The 25,176-nt window shown below is 38.7% G+C and overlaps 1 non-coding gene across 1 annotated transcript; it reads right to left on the bottom strand.

Moving 5' to 3' along the window:
* Nucleotides 1-350: 350 nt before the first annotated feature.
* Nucleotides 351-457, bottom strand: LOC133827933 (small nucleolar RNA R71). The gene has a single exon (XR_009890582.1). It is a non-coding gene; the product is annotated as a small nucleolar RNA R71 (small nucleolar RNA).
* Nucleotides 458-25,176: the final 24,719 nt, after the last annotated feature.

The following is a 25,176-nucleotide window of genomic DNA, read 5'->3' as shown; positions in this document are numbered from 1 at the left end:
TACGTGCTACCTACTGTCACATGGGCACAATCATGTATTAGACCTCCAACAGTTGAGGCCAATAACTTAGAAATCAAACCTGCCATTCTGCAAATGGTATAAGCATCGGTTCAGTTTGGGGGATTGCCAACGGAAGATCCAAACTTACATTTGGCGAATTTCATAGAGCTATGCGCCACATTTAAAATGAACGGAGTAACAAATGATGCAGTAGGTTGAGGTTGTTTCCATTTTCATTAAGTGACCGAGCAAAGAGTTGAATTATTTCTTTAGAAGCCAACTCTATTACAACATGGGAGGAACTCACTCAGAAATTTTTGGCCAAATTTTTCCCACCATCATTATCTGCAAGGTATAGAGGTGAAATCAACAATTTTCACCAAAGAGATGGTGAATCACGATATGATGCGTGGGAGTGGTTTAAGGAGTTGTTAAGAAAATGTCCTCACCATGGAATTGAGAAATGGATGTTAGTCCATATTTTTTACAATGATTTGTGCAGTACTACTCGCAAAATCATTGATGCAGCGTCTGGAGGAGCGTTCATGAGTAAGAGCGCTAATTAGGCTTATGATCTGTTGGAAGAAATGGCTATGAATAACTTTCAGTGGCCATCTGAAAGACAAACCACTAAGAAGGTGGTTGGAGTGCATGGATTGGATGCCATCTCGATGTTGTCAGCTCATGTTGCAACATTAACCAAACAGTTACAGCAAAACAACATTCAAGCTCAAGCTCCAGTTATGCAGATGCAGATTATGTGTGAGTTATGTGGGGGACCTCATTTGTTTGAGCAATGCACAATAAGAGATTTTAACAATATGCCTCTAGAGCAAGTGCAAGCAATATGTAATTTTCCAAGGCCCTCAAATAACCCATACTCAATGAACTACAATCAAGGGTGGAGGAATCACCCTAATTTCTCATGGACAAGTGATCAGGGTGTTAGGAAAATATGTATTTTGCCTCAATGGAAATAATAATAAATTACAACTCCATGAAATATATTACAAATAAATAATGATTGATTAAAAAGAGTTACAACTCTATAACTGAAAATTACAAATAAACAAAGAAAATGAAGAAGATGATGAAGAAGAAGAGAATAGTAAAATACAACTCTAAGCAAAAGGTTACAAATAAAGTAAAGTGTTTGAAACAAAAGAAAAGAAAAGATTACAAATCTTGAACAAGAAATACAAGTAAATAGAGAAGAACAATATAAAGATGAAAAGCAATAGAATGAAAGAAAGGACCAAGAAACAAAAGATAAACAACTCTCACTCACACTACCAAAGTGAAGAGTGTTGGGGATCACCAACTTGAACAAGGTTTGAAACCTTTGTCCAAAAGCTTATTTCCCCCTAACTCAAGCACTAACGAATCTCTCATAGATTGTAGGAAATGCTTTCTGGAATTATCAAGCCTCAAGGTGTTTATAGCCAAGTGCTCTAATGGATAGAAATGTTGTTTTTTACAAGTGAGCATTAGGCTCCTATTTATAGAGTTTTGAGACACCCTTTGAATTTCAAATTCCACCAACTCCCATGGCTGTTACCAATGATTAATTAGATGTTTTATGGAATTAAAATAGAGATTTAGGAGTTATTTGGCTGTTGGAAATGTTCAAAATTGGATAAAAACTGAATTTGTATGAAGCTGTCAACCACTAGGGCCGCGACCCTTGGTCATTTTCAGCAACCAATTTTTTTAGTTTTTTCCAAAACGTTCAAATTTATTCCCACTTGATTTTGTAACTTCCATACACAATATGGGAGTTAAAATCACATCTCTATCAACCATTTCTCATATGGCTTTAAGAAATTCATCTCAATATTGTGTAACAATAAATCTACACTATAATGGGTGATATTTAGGAGTTACAAATTTGTGATGAATTTGTAACACCAAATATGTTACATGTTTGGATATTTCACATATATCCAAATAATGTAACTCTCTATTATATATTACAATATGTGACACTCTATGTCACATTTATTTAATCTAAAACATTATATTATAAAATAATATAACACAGGGTAGTCAGAGCAGTTTCAGCAGAGCCAATCTCAGTACCCAAGGCCTCTTCCTAGATTTTATCAGCAACAACAGTAAGACTTGCACAACAATCGATGCAAGCAAAACAAGATGGTTAGGCTGACGTGTTAACTCAATTTATTACAGAAAAAAGGTCATCAATTTGGAGCTTGGAAACTCAGATTGGACAGTTGACCACGTTAATGGCAAACCGAGCACAAGGTAACTTGCCAAGCACTACTGAAGTGAATCTGAAAGGAAATCTTAATGAACAGTGCCTGGCTATTACCTTGAGGAGCAGAACAGTGTATGAGGGACCAAGTATGGAGAAGAAAGTCGAGCAAAAGCAGGATCAACAAACAATTGAGGACAAGAATACTAATGAAGAGAAGGTTACTGAGAATCTTCCAGCAAGAGAAGTGGTACCTCCGGTGTCTATAGATCATCACATCAAAATTACATATCCACAGAGACTCCAAAAGAACCGTCTTGACAAGTATTTTGCAAAGTTCTTAGAGGTATTCAAGAGGTTGCATGTTGTACCCTAATTTTAGCCCAAGTTCATTCATTCAACTAGGGTACCGCTGACAAATAAATATACTGAGAAATAACAAAGGGAATGATATCTGCTTATTATCCACGTGGGCAACTCTAGTTTCATGTGGCCACACGTGGTGTTAGGTATCCTGGGTTTAACCCGAGCTACGAACACGAAGGCTATGAAGCGCGAGCTCAGAAGATTAAAACAGTTGTTGAAGCACGAGCTTGGAGGAGATATCCAACTCGTGGTAGTTCTAATATATTTCATATCCGTGGATCCCCCGAGACTCGGGATCCCTTTATACGTATATTTATGACCAATTTGTCATATATAATATCCCAGATATTAGGAGTACATTTACCTTGTGATCAGATAATATCCCAATATAAATGGGAATTATTTGCATTAAATGTAATAATTATATAAATGTGTGATTGACTGACGCGGTTACCCAAACCTGTCAATGAAATTCCTTTATAAATACTGGAAATATTGGACAGGAAAAGAGACCATTTTTTTTCTATAATGTCGAAACTCTGCCAAAATAGAGAGAGTAAAACAGCAATAATATAGGCTCGTGGACTAGGTGAATTTTAACCACTGAATCACGTAAAAATTATGTTTCGACATTATAGAGGTAAAACAGCAAAGCCCTTGATACGAGTCACAACCCAATTTGCATGATCGCCTAAATTCGTAGAGAAGGAATCCAGGTCGGAATGAAGATGTTAGTTATACTCGACAAGAGGGAGGTCCGTCCATAGTACGTGATAATGGGAATGCCCCACCAAACCAAGCTCGAGCTTGGAGGGAAAATAACCCATCAGATGCATACGATAGGATGGGAGCTGTCGAATAGCCCCCAGGTAACCTAGGGACCAGAGACCAAACCCTCGAGAGGCTAGCTCTGATGGAAGAGAAAATGAAGAGACTTTTATCTGGAAAAAACAAAGATGATTGCGGCTCAGAGGATGAGCTCGAGCCTTTCACTCCAAATATTGCGGCGACCACATATCTGGTAGGCTTCAAAATGCCACACTTGTCAAAATTTGACGAAGATGGAGTTCGTCAGACCACCTCGGAATGTTTCACCGTGATGATGGCCCACAATGTCGGACTCGATCTAAGGTGTATTTTATTCCCTGCAACTCTGGTCGGGCCAGCCAGGTAGTGATTTAAGCAGTACAAGAGACATTCCATAAGCTCGTGGAAGAAGTTTTCCTCCGAGTTCAAAAAAGCATTCCGAGCTTCACAAGCAACTCGAGTTGAGGCTGATTCCTTAGCCAATGTAAAGCAGCAATCTCGCGAAATGTTGAAGGCATATCTAAGTCGGTTTGCCAATGTTGCTGCACGAGCTAGGGATGTTGATGATAGCTCCAAGCTCATGGCACTGAGGATAGGAATCCTCGTTGGGGGCAACCTGTGGCAAGAACTCCAAAGGAAAGGAGTTAAGAGTGTGGACGAATTCTTGGCCCGAGCTCAAGAATGGATTAACCTAGAAGAGGCGCGAACTTCCGTCGTAGGAACCAGCCATCTCCTTGTCCAGCCCGTTGGAGTGGTAACGGACGTTGCAGCTATGGCTCAAACCGTTACCCAAAATAACCAATGGGGGAATAACAAAAGGAAGGGAAATGGAGAGGGCGAGTAGAGCGAAACAAAGAAAAATAAGTCTGGGGAGAAATTCAAACCTCTTTACGCTACTTATACCGACCTAACAGACACTAGGGAGCACATCTTCCTAGAAAATTTTGCTCACCTTTCGTGGAAGAAGCCAGAACCGTTGAAGAACTAGAGGGTGAAGAGAGATTCTTTGAAGTTCTACCGATTCCACAATGATATCAGTCATAACACTGATGACTGTCGACAGCTGAATGATGAGATCGAAACTCTCATTAGAGCAAGACCTTTGGCCCAGTACACCCAAAATCGGGTGGTCCCTAATTAGCCCGCTGGACCAAACCCTCCATCAGTCCCTGAAGCTTCAATAGGTCAAACCGAAGCTCAAGAGAATCAGGACGACCCTCCTCCGATAATAGGGGAGATATAGCCACCATTTTGGTAGGACCTCATTTGGCAGGCACGAGCAGCGGGGCCTAGAAGAGGTACAGTAACGAACTGAAATCCCATAACGGAGTGGAGTTCATTCCGGAACAACGATTATCAAAACAACAACGATTGGAAATACAACCAATCATTTTTATAGAAGAAGATGCTAGCCACGTCCAATTCCCACATAACGTTCCCTTGGTCATAACCATTCAACTCGCCAATCAAAGGGTCCGGAGGTGTAATGCCCTACTACCCAAGGACTGTTACGGTGTACATTTTAAACAATGATATACTCGCTAATCGAGTCATTTGGCCATAATCATGTAGCTAAGTATGATTAATGATTTAGGGTTAAATTTTTTGTTAAGATACAACGTTTCACTAAAACGTTTACTGTATACATTGGGATCCCAAAATATAAATTAAAGGTTAATTACAATAAAATATTTACAACCAGCCGATCTAAGCTCCAAAATAGGGTTTAACCCTAGTTCCTCTTCAAACCCTCGGTCATGGTGGTCGAGCAGCCGCATATGTACACATCATCACCTAAGCTCTCCAACTCAAGGATGGTTCAGCTTTCTTTTGCTTTACCTGCACCACATAGCACCCGTGACCCGAAGCTCAACAAGAAAACTCAATATGCTCATGAACAAGTAATAACATGTCACTAAATCACAATAGGCATGCCTAGCAGTAATAACCCTACTCATGCATGCAAACATGTACAAATAAATGTTTATGGAGTGCTGCGCTCTGAGTATATGACTAATAAGTCTCTCGCTCTGAGGTAGATGAATAATAAGTCTCTCTGAGGTAGACGACTAATAAGTCTCTCTGAATAGACGACTAATAAGTCATACTCTGTATAGATGACTAATAAGTCTGTCCTTATGTAGATGACTGATAAGTCTATCTCTGTATAGATGACTAATAAGTCTATCTTTATATGGATGAATGATAAGTCTATCTCTGTTAGATGACTGATAAGTCTATCTCTAAGGTAGATGACTAATAAGTCTCTATGTATAGATGACTAATAAGTCTATCCTTATGTAGATGACTGATAAGTCTATTGTAATGACCCAACTACTCTAGACTTTGGACCATTAATGACTACTATACATAGATACTAATTTTTAATAAAACTTGCAAGTGAAATAATCATAATCTTTATTAAAAACTTGTAAAACAAATGTTAAACTACATAAAATTTAAAGTAGGATATGGGATCCCATTGTTTTTAAAATAAAAACATAACATAATTTTAAACAAATGGATTACATAATAAAGTGCGGAAAATACATATAAAATTTAAAGAAACTTCATCCTCGAATCGAACGCACGGTCCATTGATTCCATCCCGCCTCAATACACATCCCCAAGCTTCCAAGAACCTTTCCCGCCACCAAAGCTATTTTCCTGGACATATAAACATAAAGGAGTGAGCCTAATGCCCAGCAAGGAAAACCTAACACGTAAACCATATACAAAAAAATTCATAACGCAACATATAATAAAACATATGTCACACATACTATAATGGCCATTATTACTTGGGGCTCGTAAACTAAACAAATCATATGCCCATTAGATTTGTGGGGCTTGCTAGCTAAGCAAGTCATATGCCCATAAATTTATTGGGGCTTGTTAGTTATACAAGTCATATGCCCAAGTCTACAACATACATAACATAACACATAAATCATAAGATAACATATAGCATAACATGTAATATCCTATCCTATTTTCCTTACCAAATATACCGGGATATGTGAACAGGTTTGGGACACTCCTAAAAACCATCAATGAAAGGGTGAGTATACTAAAGAAAAAGGGATGAAAATAATGAAATAACTATTCCATCGAAAGATACTTACCAAGAACCTTATGTTCAAGATCTTAGATTTCCTAACCAAGAATAAAGAATAAAGTTAGGATGTTGAGTAGAAAACTATAAGAACTTAAGGAAAACAATACCAAAATGAACTAGAGTTTGGAATACCTTGAATGCTTCTATGACCGATCTAAACCTTGAACTGAAATGTGCTATAAACCTTACTTCCCAAGTGTTTGGTAAGCTTATAATGATTAAGCTTATAATCCCCAACCCAAGTGTTTAAGCACTCAAAAAAAACCTAGCAACTTGCAACCTCTGAACTTAGCTTGATGAATGAATAAATGGCTGAGTACTAGGTCCTATTTATAGAGTTCAAGAATGAAAAGATCTTCATTTAACTTGAATAAAATATTTGAATTATCGTTCAGCAGAGGCTGAAGACTCGGTCAGAAAGATGTTGGACTTATCAAGAGGTTAAAGATTAAAATGAGAACGTTTTCAAAAACATTCAAAAATTCATCAAAGGAGCCGATATATCACCCCTAGTAGGCGATATATCGCCTGGGCCAGTATGCTCGAGGCTCGTCGAGGTGATCGTGCGAAGTTACGTGTTTTTTCGTATCCCCGTACTGCGATATATCGCCCCTATAGCTGCGATATATCGGCATACGCTGAATATTTAAACACGAAATTGCACCTTTTTAGCCTAATTTGAATTTAGTAAACAGCCTTGACTAAGTCCTCTAACGATTTCAAAGCTACTGACAGACCCTAGGATATTCAAATATTTATCTTAATAAACTTATTCCTCAAAAATACTTAATTATCATTAAACATACATGTGACAAGTGTTACTATCTTATTGGGTCTATCTAAACCTTATAATATAATAAATATCACCATCAATATCAGTCATATTAATCAAACCTTAGGTTAAAATTAATATTCTTAATCTATAGGTTAAACTTAGAAAATCTACAAGTGTTACTACGAGTGTCCAACTAATTCCGGTCTGAACCAAAATCCACAGTCATAAAAATACTACAACTATTACTATTGCTACTACTATTTAACTAGCTAAGTAAAATTCTTGGACTCTACATCTATCTCTGTTAGATAACTGATATGTCTTTCTCTGAGGTAGATGACTAATAAGTCTCTTTGAGGTAGACGACTAATAAGTCTCTTTGAATAGAAGACTAATAAGTCATACTCTGTATAGATGACTAATAAGTCTATCCTTATGTAGATGACTGATAAGTCTATCTCTATATAGATGACTAATAAGTCTATCTCTGTATGGATGAATGATAAGTCTATCTCTGTTAGATGACTGATAAGTCTATCTCTGAGGTAGATGACTGATAAGTCTATCCTTGTGTAGATGACTGATAAATCTGTCTCTGTTAGATAATTGATAAGTCTATCTCTGAGGTAGCTGAATAATAAGTCTCTCTGTATAGGTGACTAATAAGTCTATCCTTATGTAGATGACTGATAAGTCTATCCCTGTTAGATGACTGATAAGTCTATCTTTGAGGTCCCATGCCCTCCTAGCCATGTGACGTATCAATCACCTGAGCTTATAGCCCTGACTCTATGTAACAAGCCTTTAGACTAGACAAGCGCTTTTAGTTTTCATCGAACTTAAGGTCGGTCAATATTTCATGCTTATGTCGATTAGATCTAATCTTTTTGGCTTGCGTTAAACACGCTAATACCGTTCTTGACTCATAAGCCAATACCATACGACCAGTGCTCAGTACTACTGCCGAACTTGACTAATAAATCACAGCTTCACAATCAATTCTGACCATTGCCGATTCTGACTAATAAGTTAGTACCATTCACAGATAAGCAAGACTATGAAGCATTTAATATGCAATCAATGTCCACATATAGAGCACTCAACATGCCTCATTAATAACCATGCATGTCACATACTGGTTGCAGTTTTCTTACCTTTGGTCCAAGCACATGTTACCAAAGAACGAGCAACAAGCACGATCTTGTTTCCTGTAATGACCCACTAATCTAGACTAATTGGACCATTATCGAAACTATACATAAAACTTACATTTTTACGAAAATACCATAATTTATTGAGTAACTTGAAAATAAGAGTTATTTACAAATAAACAGAATACTAAGAAGGATTTTGGGATCCCATTGTCTTTAAAACAAAACAAGATTTAAAATAAAAGACATTACATAATAATGCGGAAAATACACATAAAAACCATAAAAACATAAAAGGAGACTATATCCTCGAATCGAATAACACTCGGCCCCTTGACTCCATTCATCATCGATACACATTCTCCAAGCGCCACGAATCTTTCCACCTCTAAACTTATTTTCCTGCACATAAACAGAAAGGAATGAGCCTAATGCACAGTAAGGAAAATCTAACACCAAGTCACATACATAATTTCATAAGAAAACATAAAGACTTAACATAATACATATAACATACACTTATTATAATGGCCATTATTACTTGGGGTCCCATAGACTAAACAAGCATATGCCCATGGGATTAGTGGGGTCCTACTAGCTAAGTAGGTCATATGCCCATAACCCATTTGGGGTCTTGTTAGTCATATGGGTCATATGCCCAAGCCTACAAACATACACATATATCATAACACTTTTAATAACATAAAACATATAGATAACATAATCACATAACATGTTGATTCTAGCCTATTTCCTTACCAAAGTTACCAAGATTATGGACTGAGTTGGGATTGTTGGAACACTCCTAAAACCATAAGAAAGAGTAAGTCTAAAGAAAGGAGATGAAATGAAAGAGATGGAACGACTAAACCATAGAAAACATACTTACCGACTTATATGCTTAAAAGCTTGGATTCCCTAACCAAAATAAGAATAAGGTTAGGGGACTGAGTAGAAGGTTTTGAGAAAGGAAATAACATAAAAATACAGAAAAGAACTAGAGTTTTGGGTTTACCTCAAAGATTGCAAGATCAATCTAACATCCACCGAAATACTATAGAACTCACTTCCCAAGTGTTTGATAAGCTTATGATGTTTAAGCTTATAGTTTTTCCCCAAACCAAGTGTTTACACTCTCACACTCACTTAACACTAGCAGCTTCTGAACTTAGAGAAAATGGTGAATAATGGCTGGGTACTAGGTCCTATTTATAGAGTTTGGGAATGAAAATATCTTGATTTTACTTGAATAAAAATAATGGCTTTTTAGGTGAAAATCATTTGAATAATCGTTCAGCAAAGGCTGAAGACTCGTTCAGAAGATGCTGGACTGTTGAAGGAGTTTGAATGGCTGAAGGGAAAGGAATTCAAAAGTATTTGAATTCATGCTGGTGGAGGCGATATATCGCCCCCTATAGGCGATATATCGCCTGGACCTTTGTTCCCGAGGCGACCGTGCATCGATTCGTGTTTTCCGTATCTACGTGCTGCGATATATCGCCCCCTATAGCTGCGATATATCGGCATACGCTGAATATTTAAACACGAATTTACACATTTTTAGCTGAGTTTGAATGGAGTAAACAGCCTTGACTAAGCCCTCAACGTGCTCAAAGCTGCTGACTGACCCTATACATTCAAACTTTTACCCTTATTTAATTTAATCCTAAAAAATACTTAATCCTTAATTACCATTCAAAACATGTGCTTAAAATCCTATTGGTTGATGTCTAAACCTTATAATATAATAATATAATCCTTAATATCAGTCACATTAATCAAACCTTAGGTTATACTTAATATTCTTAAACTATAGGTTAAACTTAGAAAATCTATAAGTACTACTATGAGTGTCCAAATAACTCCCGGCCTGAACCAAAAATCTAAAGTAACAATGATAACACTAAACATACTATAATACTACTAAACAATTAGCTAAGTAAAGTTCTTGGACTCTACATTTCCAATCCCCTAGCGATAACCTAGTCAAAACCATAAATGGTGTTTCAATAAGTTCAAGTTCCAAAACCCAATCCCAGGACAATTCCCGCACTCTCTCAAGACCTCCAATCCCACCAAACAGGGTGGTGAAATCATCCCCCAAGCCCTAGGGTCAAAACCCCAAAAAGTACCAAAAAACCACATTTTGAAGACTGAGTAATGCTACAGCGCTATCTACGGGCGCTACAGCACTACAGGCAGAACCTCAACCCCCCAAAAAGACAACCTAGCATTACAGCGCCCAAACCAGAATCTGGGTTCCTTAACTCATATTCTTCAAGCTTCAAAGCTCCAAATCCGACCCCAACGGGTCCCTAGCCCCTCAAATCAATATTTTAATCCCCTAAACAGTTCACCCAATATCTTAACAACATTAAAACATCAATAAATACCCAAAATCCCCATAGAAACTCATAATCCAAGTCTTGAGTTTGTAAAACTCAAGAACACCAAGAGCATAGAATAAACTCATAATTCAAAGCTTAAATTACCTCTGTTCACGTCGTTTCTCGCTAAATCCTCTGGCTAATAAGTTTCTTATCTTCCCTAGATTCAAAGTGCCTCGATCCTCGCTTGGATCCGAGTCCTAAAACTCAAGTTTCCTTTGAAAACGCGATCTGGTGTTGAAAAGGGAATGGGAGGAAGAGAGAATGTTCTGAACGTTCTTTTATAATTCTAACAAGTTACTTCAAGCTTAAGTAGCCTCAAACAAATCCTAATGCTCGGGGTCCCGAAAATGCCCCCGGGGGTAAAATAGTCAAAATTCCCAAAATATCCCCTGATCTCACTAACTCCCAATTTATCATCAAATATTTATTCCTATTACCCAATATCCTGGTAATGTACTAAATACCCCTTGACTCACTCTGAATCAAGTATGAATCCCATTGTGACTTTCCCACTAGCTTACCTCCTATGATCGTCTCGTGTTGAGTAACCCTAGCATAACCAAATAATAATGAAGCACCACACACATGCCACATATATGCCAAATATACCTGAAATGGCCAAAATATGAAAATCCCCAATCAATTAGAAATGGGTTCACATGCATATTTAATACACCTAAGCATGCATATAATCATTTAATTGTATAATAAATCAATTATGGCCCTCCCGGACTCCTAATCAAGGCCCTAAGCCTTATTAGGAAATTTAGGTCATTACAACTATCCCCTCCTTACAAAAATTTCATCCTCGAAATTTTATCTGAACAGCCCGGAATATAAATTCCGCATATCCGATTCTAGTTCCTAGGTCACTCCCTCGACCTCACTGTTTCTGTATCATACCTTAACTAAAGGTATAGCTTTGCTTCTCGGAACCTTGTTCTTTCTGCTTAAATTTGATCTGGTTATTCCTCATAGGATAACTTAGCCTCAATCTCCAGATTCTCATATCTCAGCTCATGAGTCTCTTCTAACCCATGTTCTCAACATGGAAATATAAAATACACTGTATACAGCTGATGGTGCCAAAGATAAGGCCAATCCATAGGCAACTTGATCGATCATATCTAGGATTCAAACAGTCCTTACTAATCTAGAGCTCAACTTGCCCTTATTTCCTCACCCCTTTCCACGGTGACATTCTAAGGAAGATACAATCTTACTCCTGGAACTCCATGTTCCTGCATTTCAAATCAACATAACTTTTCCATTTACTTTGAGAAGTGAGCATCCAAGCTATAACCTTTTCAATAACCTCAATGATCCCCTGAACTATCTCAGGATACAGATATTACATCTCACCCATCTCATTCCAATGAATGGGCGATAAACACTCTCTACCATACAACATCTCATAAAGTGTCCTTCCAATAACTGGATAAATCTCTCTCTGATTTACCATTAGTATGAGGATAATGAATTGTGTTAAACTCCAACTGTATACCCATCGCCTTCTACAACCTTTCCCAAAACTTGGAAATAATAATAGAGTCTTCATCTGATAAGATAGACCTTGAATTCCATGAAGGCATACTACCTCTCTCACACAAAGATCTGAAGACTGATCAACCATATCACTTGTCCTTGTTGATAGAAATGAGCTAACTTAAATACTGGTCCATAATGACCCAATCCAAATCATGCTGACCCACTATCCTGGGTAGCCCCACCGCGAAACCCATCGCGATGTTTCCTTACTTCCACTATGAAATACATAAAGGCTGCAACAACCTTAGTGATTTCTGATACTCTGTCTTGACCTACTAACAGGTTAAGAACTTTGCCACGTATTCAGTTACATCTTGCTCCATCCCATGCCACCAATATAAAGTTTTCATATTATGTTGCATCTTCCATGATGCTTGGATGAAGAGAATAAGAGGGTAATATAAGATTCATCCAAAATCTTCTATTTAATCCATTGTTCATCGGATCCCATGTCTGATCCCTATACCACAATAAACTCATAGCTGACACTGCATAATCCTTAGCTAATCCAGCTAAGACATTTCCCTCAATTCTTCCCATCTATGGGTTCACTTAACTGTTTGTCCTTTGATCCTCTCTGCAATAGTAAACTCAAATGTAATGTTAGCCACCTAGCCCACTAGTAACTCTACTCTAGTTTTGGTCATATCCTTTAACTAACATGATGCATAGGCAATCCCTTTTCCCTGTCACTGAGGTGTCATAACAACCTACAAACTGATTCTAATATGTAAGAAGACTCAGTACTCTTCCACAAAGTACATGTAATATCCTGCCCATCCAAGGAAACTCCTGCCCTCTAAGGCATTCCTTAACCTTGGCAATTCTCCAACCGAGAATACACCACAATACCATCGATCAAGACGATCACAAATCCAATTCAGATAATTTTTTAATATTCTGTTCATCTAATCCATCAGAACATAACTTAGCACTCCCAGTGCCCATATCTAATATAAAAATAGTCTTCTGCATATCATTCTCCCTATTCTCTAGCTGGTAATAACCAGATCAAAGATCCACCTTGGAGAATACCTTCTTACTCAATAACTGAGTCCTTTAATTCTTCAAGCTCTGCTAAAACTATTCAATACAGCACCCTAGACCTGGTTCCGTCTCTGGCATCAATCTAATCACCATTCTATCATCGCCCCATACTTGGCTAACCAATCCATATCCAGGATCATACTGAAGTCAGTCATAACCAACCCTATCAAGTCAACTGATGAGTCCTTTCCACCATAATCTAACTCATCACAACATAACCATGCAATCTGCATATCAAGTCTATGCCTCTCTAGAGCAATAAGCCAAGAACAACATGGCACCAAAACCAGTCAGCACAATACAAAAATCAAAACTAGAAAGCTAACCTGCCACCCCTGACGAACCAGCCTCAGTCTTAGTTTCAGTCTCTGAATCTGACTGCATCGGAACGAACACTCGAGCTAGAGTCGAGCTGTCCACCCCCTGTGGCTCATTCTTCCTTCACCTTGGGCAATCCTTCATGAAATGCCCAACTATTCCACATAAGAAGCATGCCCTTGCTCGACATTCTCCCATATGACGCCTCTTGCACTAAGCACATTTTAGATAAGTCCTCCAGTTCTTATTCTTGCTCGAACCAATAAATGGAGGTGTCACTGTCTGAGCTCCGTGCTCTCTGACACTCTCCTTCTTAATCTGATTTCCTATGCTCTCAACAGCAAGAACCTTCCCTACCACCTGAGCATAGGTAGAGATTTCATGCACTAGGGCAACTCTAATGCCCTGAGTTATTCTGGGATTCAATCCCTAGATAAACCTTTCCTTCCGAGCTACATCTATGGGTACCATATCAAAAGAAAACTTGGCCAACCCATCAAATCTATTAACATACTCGGTTATTGTTGCATTTCCCTGAACGAGGTTCAAAAATTTATTCATCTTAGCAGTCTTGGCTGCATCACAGTAATATCTTTCATTAAACAGCTGCCTAAATTCTTTCCAATCCATCATAGTTGTATCTCGTGTATAAGATACCACTTCCCACCACATCTGGGCATCATCCCACAATACATATGTAGCACAGATCACCCTATCGTGACCTACCATCCCCATACTGTTGAGAATGAAACTGATCATGCCCATCCATTGCTCAGCTCTAAATGGATCTAGGCCTCCCTCAACGACTGGAGGGTAATATTCCTGGAATATTTCACAAAGAAATTCCCATCTGCTCTCAACCCTAGGCTGAGTCAATACTGGTGCCACTCCCAGCATAGCGAAGGAAGAGGTGTTCCCTAACAGATTCTACTGTTGCTTCAAACACCTAATCTCTTCCTCTTGCCTCTACAATCTTAATTGCATATCTGTAAACACCTATTGGAAATTCTGAGGGGCAGGTGAGGAACTCAAACCCTAGCTGTAATCCCCAGCCCCGGTTTAACCACCACCAGGTCTCATTATCTACCTTGGATACATACTTGTTGATTGAATCTACAGTCAATAACTTGACCCATTAAACATGACGAGCATATTTAAAAGCCTTCCCCACGGGAATAATCATACCACACTACAATCACAAACCACTATAGTGCTAAAAACATGCCCATAGCATTTGTTCATCAATTCATAACCTCTGCTCTTCCAACATACACACCATGCTCCCAACTCCACCATGCAATTATCACATTCATATATATATATATATATATAATCATGGAGCATGTAATCATATAGTCATATTAATAGTCAAGAGTCAGACTCTATCAAAATCTTATGATCCCAAGTACAATATGCTAGTAAAGCATTTAAATTCTATTTAAGCAGTTAAGCACATAACCACATAAATAGTTATCATACCCTGAAGCTATCTTCAGTGACGAGTGTACAAAGTTTGATGAGTGTACAAGGTTAAATAGTGTACAATGTTTGTCTGAAGCTATCTTCATGCCCAGCTTGTCTTAAGGAACCCTTAACCTTGGCTCGCTTTGATACAAAGTTTGTAACACCTTACGACCCAAGGACCATTACGGTGTGCATTTTAAACAGTGCTATACTCACTAATCGATTCATTTGGCCATAATCATGTAGCTAAGTATGATTAACGGTTTAGGGTTAAAAACTTTGGTTAAGATACAACATTTCACTAAAACGTTTACTGTATACATTGGGATCCCAAAATATAATTTAAAAGTTAATTACAATAAAATATTTACAACTAACCGATCTAAGCGAAAAAATAGGGCTTAACCCTAGTTCCTCTTCAAACCCTCGGCCGTAGTGGTCGAGCAGCCGCATATGTACGCATCGTCACCTAAGCTCTCTAACTCAAGGATGGTCCAGCTTTCTTTTGCCTTTACCTGTACCACATAGCACCTGTGACCCGAAGCTCAGCAAGAAAAATCAATATGCTCATGAACAAGTAATAACATGTCACTAAATCACAATAGGCATGCCTAGCAGTAATAACCCAACTCATGCATGCAAACAGGTACAAATAAATGTTTGTGGAGTCCTGCGCTCTGAGTAGATGACTAAGAAGTCTCTCGCTCTGAGGTAGATGACTAATAAGTCTCTTTGAGGTAGATGACTAATAAGTCTCTCTGAGGTAGACGACTAATAAGTTTCTCTGAATAGACGACTAATAAGCCATACTCTATATAGATGACTACTAAGTTTATCCTTATGTAGATGACTGATAAGTCTATCTCTATATAGATGACTAATAAGTCTATCTCTATATGGAAGAATGATAAGTCTATCTCTGTTAGATGACTGATAAGTCTATCCTTATGTAGATGACTAATGAGTATATCTCTGTTAGATAACTGATAAGTCTATCTCTGAGGTAGATGAATAATAAGTCTCACTGTATAGATGACTAATAAGTCTATCCTTATGTAGATGACTGTTATCCCCGTTTCTTCCAAAATATATGGATCCACACTCTAATTTTATGGACCGCTTTTCAGGGGGTTAAAGCCCAGATCGGGCCCAGTAGACGAAGAAAAAATGAAGATTGGCAGTCCAAGTCTTGGCAAGGCCCAAAGGGCATCCGGAAGCGTTGGCTGGGACCATTGCGTGGAGCAGGTTGCATAAACCCGGGACCGCGTACTAGGATGTCTCCCGAGATGCGGTAAAAGAGGTCATGACTCCCAAGTCCAAGATTAGGCTGGCATCGCTGTGGATGAACCTGGGTCCTGGTAAACGAACAGGGACCCTGGTAAATAGAGGGGGATGTTGGTAAAAGGACCTAGATCGGTTGACCGAGTTTGGAGTGATACAGTATCCCCGATACTGACATCATCCCAAGAAGCATGGAATTGCGTCCCCATAAGAAACCTGCAAAGGAGGCTACCTCGGGATTGTACGCCGTTGGTTCAGAACTGTGCCGCCACTACACTGACCGATCTTATCCCCCGAATCTTCGTCGTAGCCCATAACTCCCAGACTGAAGCACCAGTTTGTCGCGAGTCTTATAATGTGATCATGTTTGGGCTGGCCCAATGGGCCTTGGTTAATATATGTTTTATATTTCAATCATTTGTATTGAGCCTCCGTCAAAGAGAAAATAATATTGACACCCTTATTGGGCCCGGGCTAGCCCGGCCCAAGCCCAGTGCACTCGCTTGCCTATAAATATGAATAGTGGTGCATTGAAGGAGGGATCCTATATTTTTCTTGTAAGCAATTACTCTGCTCAAACTTGCAAAATACTCCATTGTCAAAAGCTCACTAAGCTCTAATACAACTGACTCGTGGGCTAAGGCTAATTAACGCCCCAACCACGTAAAAACCTTGCTTGCATTTTCTAAATCCTTTCTTTTTAAGCTCTCTTATCTTCTATAATTCTAGTTTCCAAAAAACTCGGTAAACAATGACTGATAAGTCTATCTCTATTAGATGACTGAAAAGTTTATCTCTGAGGCCCCATGCCCTCTATCCATGTGACGTATCAACCACCTAAGCTTATAGCCCTGGCTCTATGTAACTAGCCTTTAGACTAGACAAGCACTTTTAGTTTTCATTGAACTTAAGGTCGGTCAAGCATTTCATGCTTATGATGATAATGCTTATGTCAATTAGATCTAATCTTTTCAACTTGTGTTAAACACGGTAATACCGTTCTTGACTCATAAGCCAATACCATACGACCAGTGCTCAGTACTACTGCCGAACTTGACTAATAAGTCACAGCTTCGCAATCAATACTGACCATTGCCGATTCTGACTAATAAGTTAGTACCATTCACAGATAAGCAAGACTACGAAGCATTTAATATGCAATCAATGTCCACATATAGAGCACTCAACGTGCCTCATTAATAACCATGCATGTCACATACTGGTTGTAGTTTTCTTACCTTTGGTCCAAGCACAGGTTACCAAAGAACGAGCCACAAGCACGATCCAATTTCCAATCCCCTAGCGATAACCTAGTCACAACCATAAACAGTGTTTCAATAAGTTCAAGTTCCAAAACCCAATCCCAAGACCAATCCCGCGCTCTCTCGGGACCTCCAATCCCACCAAACAGGGTGGTGAAATCATCCCCCAAGCCCTAGGGTAAAAACCCCAAAAAACCACATTCTGAAGACTGAGTAGTGCTACAATGCTACTTATGGGAGCTACAGTGCTACAGGCAGAACCTCAACCCCCCAAAAAGACAACCTAGCACTACAGCGCCCAAACCAGATTCTGGGTTCCTCATCTCGTGTTGTTCGAGCTTCAAAGCTCTAAATCCGACCCCAACATGTCCCTAGCCCCTCAAATCAATATTTTAATCCCCTAAGTTGTTCACCCAATATCTTAACAACATTAAAACATCAATAAATACCCAAAATCCCCATAGAAACTCATAATCCAAGTCTTGAGTTTGTAAAACTCAAGAACACCAAGAGCATAGAATAAACTCATAATTCAAAGCTTAAATTACCTCTGTTCATGTTGTTTCTCGCTAAATCCTCTGGCTAATAAGTTTCTTATCTTCCCTAGATTCAAAATTCCTCGGTCCTCACTTGGATTCGAGTCCTAAAGCTCAAGTTTCCTTTAAAAATGTGATCGGGTTTCGAAAAGGGAACGGGAGGAAGAGAGAACGTTCTGAACGTTCTTTTATAATTCTAACAGGTTACTTCAAGTTTAAGTAGCCTTAATCAAATCCTAATGCTCGAGGTCCCGAAAATGCCCTCGGGGGGTAAAATAGTCAAAATTCCCAGAATTTCCCCTTGAACTCACTAACTCCCAATTTATCATCAAATATTGATTCCCATTACCCAATATCCTGGTAATGTTCTAAATACCCCTTGACTCACTTCGAATCAAGTATGAATCCCGTTGTGACTTTCCCACTAGCTCACCTCCTAAGATCGTCTCGTGCTAAGTAACCCTAGCATAACCAAATAATAATGAAGCACCATACACATGCCACATATATGCCAAACATACCCGAAATGGCCAAAATATGAGAATCACCCAATTAATAAAAAATGGGTTCACATGCATATTTAATACACCTAAACAAGCATATAATCATTGAATTGCATAATAAATCAATTATGGCCCTCTCGACCTCCTAATCAAGGCCCGAAGCCTTATTAGGAAGTTTGGGTCATTACAGGAGGACACTAATAGATAACGGGAGTTCTGTGAATCTTCTTTTTAGGTCCACCTTGGAAAAAATGGGGTTGTCTGTAACAGAAATGAAGGCGACCTCAATGACTTTGTACGGGTTTTCTGGTGAAGGGTCAGCAGCCATCAGGATGATCGGATTAGTGGTAACATTGGGAGAAGGCTCACGAACTGTCTCCAAGTTTCTTGAGTCCGTGGTAATCAACTTTCCAGCTACATACAATGTTATTTTGAGCCGACCTGTGTTGATGGCATTTGAAGCCATAACCTCTATCCGCCACCTAGCAATAAAATTCCCCTTAGCTGCGAGAATATGCACCGTCAGAGGTGATCAGCTCGCTGCCAGAGAATGCTATAGCATTTCTATGAAGGGAAAATTACAACCCAAACAACAAACTATGGTCATAAATGACGGAGGCGAGGAGTCCCAGGAAGTAGAAGTTACTTGCGGGAAGGAAGAACCTCATCAAAAAGAGGACAATAACAACGCCCAACGCGATGACATTGACCCACGAATAGGTGAAGACAGGTCAGAACTCCAAGCTCTGGAGGAGCTTGAGGAGGTAAACATTGACTCCAATGAAGCTTTAAGAGTCATAAAGATTGGGAAGATTCTTAATGATAAAAGGAAGAAGGAGTTGATCAATTTCTTACAAGAGAATCTGGACGTTTTCGCCTAGTCACATGAAGATATGGTGGGAATAAGCCCGAGTGTAATCATGCACACTTTAAATTTGGACAAGAACGTGCCTACAAAATCCCAAAAACAGAGACGTTTGGGAACAGTATGAGCTGAGACTCTTTAGGAATAAGTAGCTCGACTACTTAAGTGCGGGTTTATCCATGAAGCAAAATACCCGATCTGGGTCGCCAATCCCGTGTTGGTCCCAAAGACAAATGGGAAATGGAGGACGTACCTCAACTTCTTCGACCCGAACAAAGCTTGTCCCAAGGATTGCTTTCCACTACCAAGGATTGATCAGTTGGTAGATGCCACGGCAGGTCACGAGCTCATGTCCTTCATGGATGCGTATTCTGGATATAACCAGATCGCGATGAATCCTGCGGACCAGGAACATACTAGCTTCATGACCCCAAATAACGTATATTGTTATAAATTCATGCCTTTCGGGCTAAAGAATGCCGAAGCTACATATCAACGCTTAGTCAACAAAATGTTTGCTAATCAGATTGGGAGAAGTATGGAAGTGTATGACGATGATATGCTTGTCAAATCAAAGATTGTCGATAACCATGTATTTGATCTAGAAGGATGTTTTGGAATCTTAAGGAGGTATAACATGAAGCTAAATCCTCAGAAGTGCACGTTCAAAGTGGCGTCTGGAAAATTTATGGGTTTCATAGTTAACACGAGGGGAAAAGAGGCAAATCCCGAGAAAATCAGGTCATTGTTAGAAATACCCTCGCCCAGGTCGCATAAAGAATTTCAAAGACTGACTGGAAAGGTGGTAGCTTTGAATCGTTTTATTTCAAAATCTACTGATAAGTGCATGCCATTCTACAACTTGCTCAGAGGAAACAAAAAATTTGAGTGGACTGAGGAGTGCGAATAGGCATTACTCGACCTAAAAACGCACTTGGCCGAGCCCCCAGTGTTATCTAAGCATATGTCTAGAGAACCTCTGTTAGTCTGAGAAGAAGACCGTGCTCAAAAACCAGTATATTATATAAGCAAGAGACTTCTCGAAGTTGAGTCACGATACCCATTGATAGAGAAGCTGGCACACTGTCTGATATTGGCTTCCAGGAAGCTCCGGCCATATTTCCAGTCCCATTCAATCAATGTCATGACCGACCAACCTTTAAGGCAGGTATTGCAAAAACCTGAAATGTTGGGACATCTTTTAAAATGGGATATCAAGCTTAGCCAGTTTAAGATATTGTACGTGCCACAGACCTCAATCAAAAGTCAGGCCCTTACTGATTTTGTGGCTAAATGTACCAAATTTTAAGATGAGCTCTTAAAGGAACTAGTGCAGGAGTTATGGAAATCTTCGTGGATGGATCATCTAATGAGAACGGATCGGGAGCTGGGATCATCCTAATCTCCCCAGAAGGGCATCGATTTCATACCGCTCTGAGATTCAAATTTGAGGCATCCAACAACGAAGTTGAATATGAAGCTTTACTAGCTGGGCTGAGAGTGGCAAGGAAGCTCAAGGAAAAAGTCATCCAATGCTATAGTGATTCTCAGCTTGTGATCAATCAGGTATTGAATGAATACCAAGCTCGAGGTACGAAGATGGCGGCCTACCTAGCTAAGGTGAAGGGAGAACTTTCTGAATTTGAGTACAGTTCTATGGAACAGATACCTTGCAAGCAAAATTCAAATGTTGACGCCTTGGCATGACTTGCCACAACAAAAGAAGCCGAGACATTGAATGTAGGGCCAGTAGAGTTCTTGAAGAATCCGAGTGTGACAGAAATGATAGAAGTCGAAATGATCGACACAAGACTGGCCTGGATGACTCCCGTAATGGAATACCTCACAACAGAAGGCTACCTGATGATAGAATGGACACAAGAAAAATAGTTTATCAAGCTCCGCGGTATGTGATAGTGGATGGGACCTTGTACTGACATGGTCATTCATTGCCTCTCCTATGATATGTTCTGCTTGAGGAAGCTAAAACCATTTTCCAAGAAGTGCACGAAGGATTTTGTGAAGATCATGTTGGGGGGCAAAACCTAGTGCAAAAAATACTGAGGCAGGGCTATTTTTGGCCCACTCTAACAAAAGACTCAATCTCGTATGTTCAGAATGTTAGGAAAATATTGTTTTGCCTCAATGGAAATGATTATAATATTACAACTCTATGCAATAATATTACAAGTAAATATAGATTGATTAAATAAGGTTACAACTCTATAACTGAAAATACAAATAAACTAAAGAAAGGAAGAAGATGAAGAAGAGAATAGTGAGAATACAACTCTAAGCAAAAGATTACAAGTAAAATAAAGTGTTTAGACCAAATGAAAATATTACAACTCTTAAACAAAACATACAAGTAAATAGAACAAGAGAATAAGAAGAAAAGCAATAGAATAAAAAGAAGAACAGAAACACAATCAAACTCTCACTTACACAACATAAGTGAAGAGGATTGGGGATAACCAACTTGAACAAGGTTTAAAACCTTTGTCCAAAAGCTTATTTCCCCCTAACTCAAGCACTAAGGGATCTCTCTCAGATATTGGAAAAGCTTTCTGGAATTATCAAGCCTCAAGGTGTTTCTAGCCAAGTGCTCTAGTGGATAAAAAGTTGTCTTACAAGTAAGCTATAGACTCCTATTTATAGAGTTTAGAGACACCCTTTGAATTTCAAATTCCACTAACCCCCATGGCTGTTACCAATGTTTAATTGGATTAATATGAAATTAAAAAAGAGATTTGGGAGTTATTTGGGTTTTTTGAGCCGTCCAACAAATATTGAAAAAACTGAAAATTGGTCAGTTTTTTGGCCTGTGGCCGTGGCCAGAGACATTAGTGGCCGCGGCCACTGGTCTCTGACCCACAGGCCGCGGCCACTGGTCTCTGACCCACAAGCCGCGGCCACTGACCAAATTCAGCACAAAAAATGTGCTGTTTTTCCAAACAGTTTCAAACCCTCCCAAATGATTTTGTAACTCCCAAAACACATTATTGGGGTTAAAATCATATCTCTAACATCCATATCACATATGGCTTTATGAAATTCATCTCAATATTGTGTAACAACAAATTTACATAATAAAGGGTAATATTTGGAAGTTACAATTTTGTAACACCAAATATGTTACATTATTTGGATACATCTCATATATCTAAATATTGTAACTCTCTATTATATGTTACAATATGTGACACACTTTGTCACATTTTATTTCATCTAAAACATTATATTATAATATAATATAATTTTACATTATATTATAAAATAATATAACACAGAAGTGTGAAAAATGCTAGTGTTTTGCCATAGTTGCCTGAGTTGCTTAAGAGCTAACGATGATCTCATCCTCGTGGCCATTCGCAGTATGAGGAATTGGCCTAATAGGGCCCCTACCTATGGGAAAGGGAGGAGTTCGTTACGCGGTGGTGGTGATCGACTATTTCATGAAGTGGGTAGAAGCCAAACCTCAGGCAACCATCACTTCAAAAAGAGTCCTAGACTTCATGGTGAAGAGTATTATATGTCGATTTGGGCTTTCTAAAAAGATCGTGTCAAACAATGGGACACAATTCGACAACAATCTCTTTACTGATTTCTGTGAAAAATATGGCATTATGAAGAGTTTCTCCTCAGTAGCATATCTGCAGGACAATGGGTAGGTCAAGGCTATGAATACAACCTTAAAGGTAAGCCTGAAGAAGAGGTTAGACGAAGCCAAAGGACTATGTCCCAAAAAACTCCCGCAAGTACTGTAGGCCTATCGAACTTCTCACAGAACCTCCAAGGGGCATACTCCTTTTTCCTTAACTTTTGGAAGCGAGGTCGTGCTTCCAGTCAAAGCCATGGTAGCCACTCACATGCAAAGGACAATCAACCAAGAGTAAAATGATGGACTACTTAACGCATCCCTCGATCTGATTGAAGAAAAATGAGAAGAGTCGCAATTACAGCTTGCCCATAATCAACAAAAAATCACTCGGTATTTTAATTCTAAAGTTAATACGTGTAGATTTGGATTGGGAAATCTGGTTCTCCAAAGGGTATTTCTAGCAGGCAAGGATCCCAAGGACGGTGTTTTAGGCCCGAATTGGGAAGGACCATATCAAGTCGTTGAGGTTTTGCGTGAAGGAACTTTCAAGAAAGCTCGGCTGAATGGGAAAGTAGTCCCACGAACCTGGAACTACCTACATTTGAAAAAATATTATCAGTAGTACCACCATCATTGTAAGGCATATTTATGAAAGCCATTTGATTAAATAATAGATGGAGTATTAAATAATTTCCTTTTTAGATTGTATTAGTTCATGTTCTAATGTTTGTAAGAGCAACCAAGAAAGTTTCTACATCCTGGTTACTTGGGGGCACATAACTCGAGGTTGGCAAAATTAAGCCTGCTCAATAAGATTAACAAACTTAGAGCTTGGAAAAATTGATTATTCGATGGCTTTTTGAGAGCTCGAGTTTTCAATAAACCTAGCGCGAACTAAGTTTAAATCATTTAAAATCCTGGACATAACCAGGTTCGAATCATTTAAAATCCTGGACGTAACCAGGTCCAAAATTTAAAAGCTTGGAAATATTGATTATTCAATGGCTTTTTAACGTTCAAATTTTTAATAAACCTAGCGCGAACTAAATTTAAAATCATTTAAAATCCTGGAAGTAACCAAGTCCAAAACTTAGAAGTTTAGAAAAATTGATTATTCGATGACTTTTTTAAGAGCTCGAGTTTTCAGTAAACCTAGCGCGAACTAAGTTTAAATCATTTAAAATCCTGGACATAACCAGGTTCGAAATTTAGAAGCTTGGAAATATTGATTATTCAATGGCTTTTTAAAGTTCGAAATTTCAATAATCCTAGCGCGAAGTAAATTTAAAATCATTTAAAATTCTGGACATAACCAGGTCCAAAACTTAGAAGTTTAGAAAAATTGATTATTCAACGATTTCTTAAAGCCTGAGTTTCAATCAACCTAACGTGAACTAAGTTTAAAAAATTAAAAACCCTGGATATGACCAGGTTTGAGGCTTGATTCTTGACAGGTAGGGTACAAATAACCAAAAAAAACTTGGATATAACCAAGCACAAAACTTGAATATAACCCAACGCAATAAAATCTATCTTGATCTAAAAACTGATTCCTAAAATATCTAATGTACAAGTGTAAGGATTCATAAACATGAGAGATAGTAAAGGAAAGATAAATGGATCAAAAAGATGTATATTGAAATAAAGCAAGCAAATTATCACGAGGAGAAAAAACCTCGAACTGAACCCGAAGGCAATTGTTTAATATAAAAAAAACTATTAAATAATTACAAAGAAAAACAAATACAAAGGAGATCAGTGGGTTCCATCAGCTCGCCTTAAAGATGTGACCTCCTCGCCATCTCCTTCCGCCATTCTGGATGCATCGCTAGTCTTCGATGGTTCTAGCAAGAGTCGACCCTTAAATTTTGCAAGGTACGGATCCCACAACCTGGGTCCCATGAAAGAGAAGTTCCCATCTGGATTGAGGGC

This window comes from Humulus lupulus, chromosome 3, assembly GCF_963169125.1.
Source record: "Humulus lupulus chromosome 3, drHumLupu1.1, whole genome shotgun sequence".
In the NCBI taxonomy this organism is placed as follows: Eukaryota; Viridiplantae; Streptophyta; class Magnoliopsida; order Rosales; family Cannabaceae; genus Humulus; species Humulus lupulus.
This window is presented reverse-complemented; position numbering and strand designations above follow the sequence as displayed.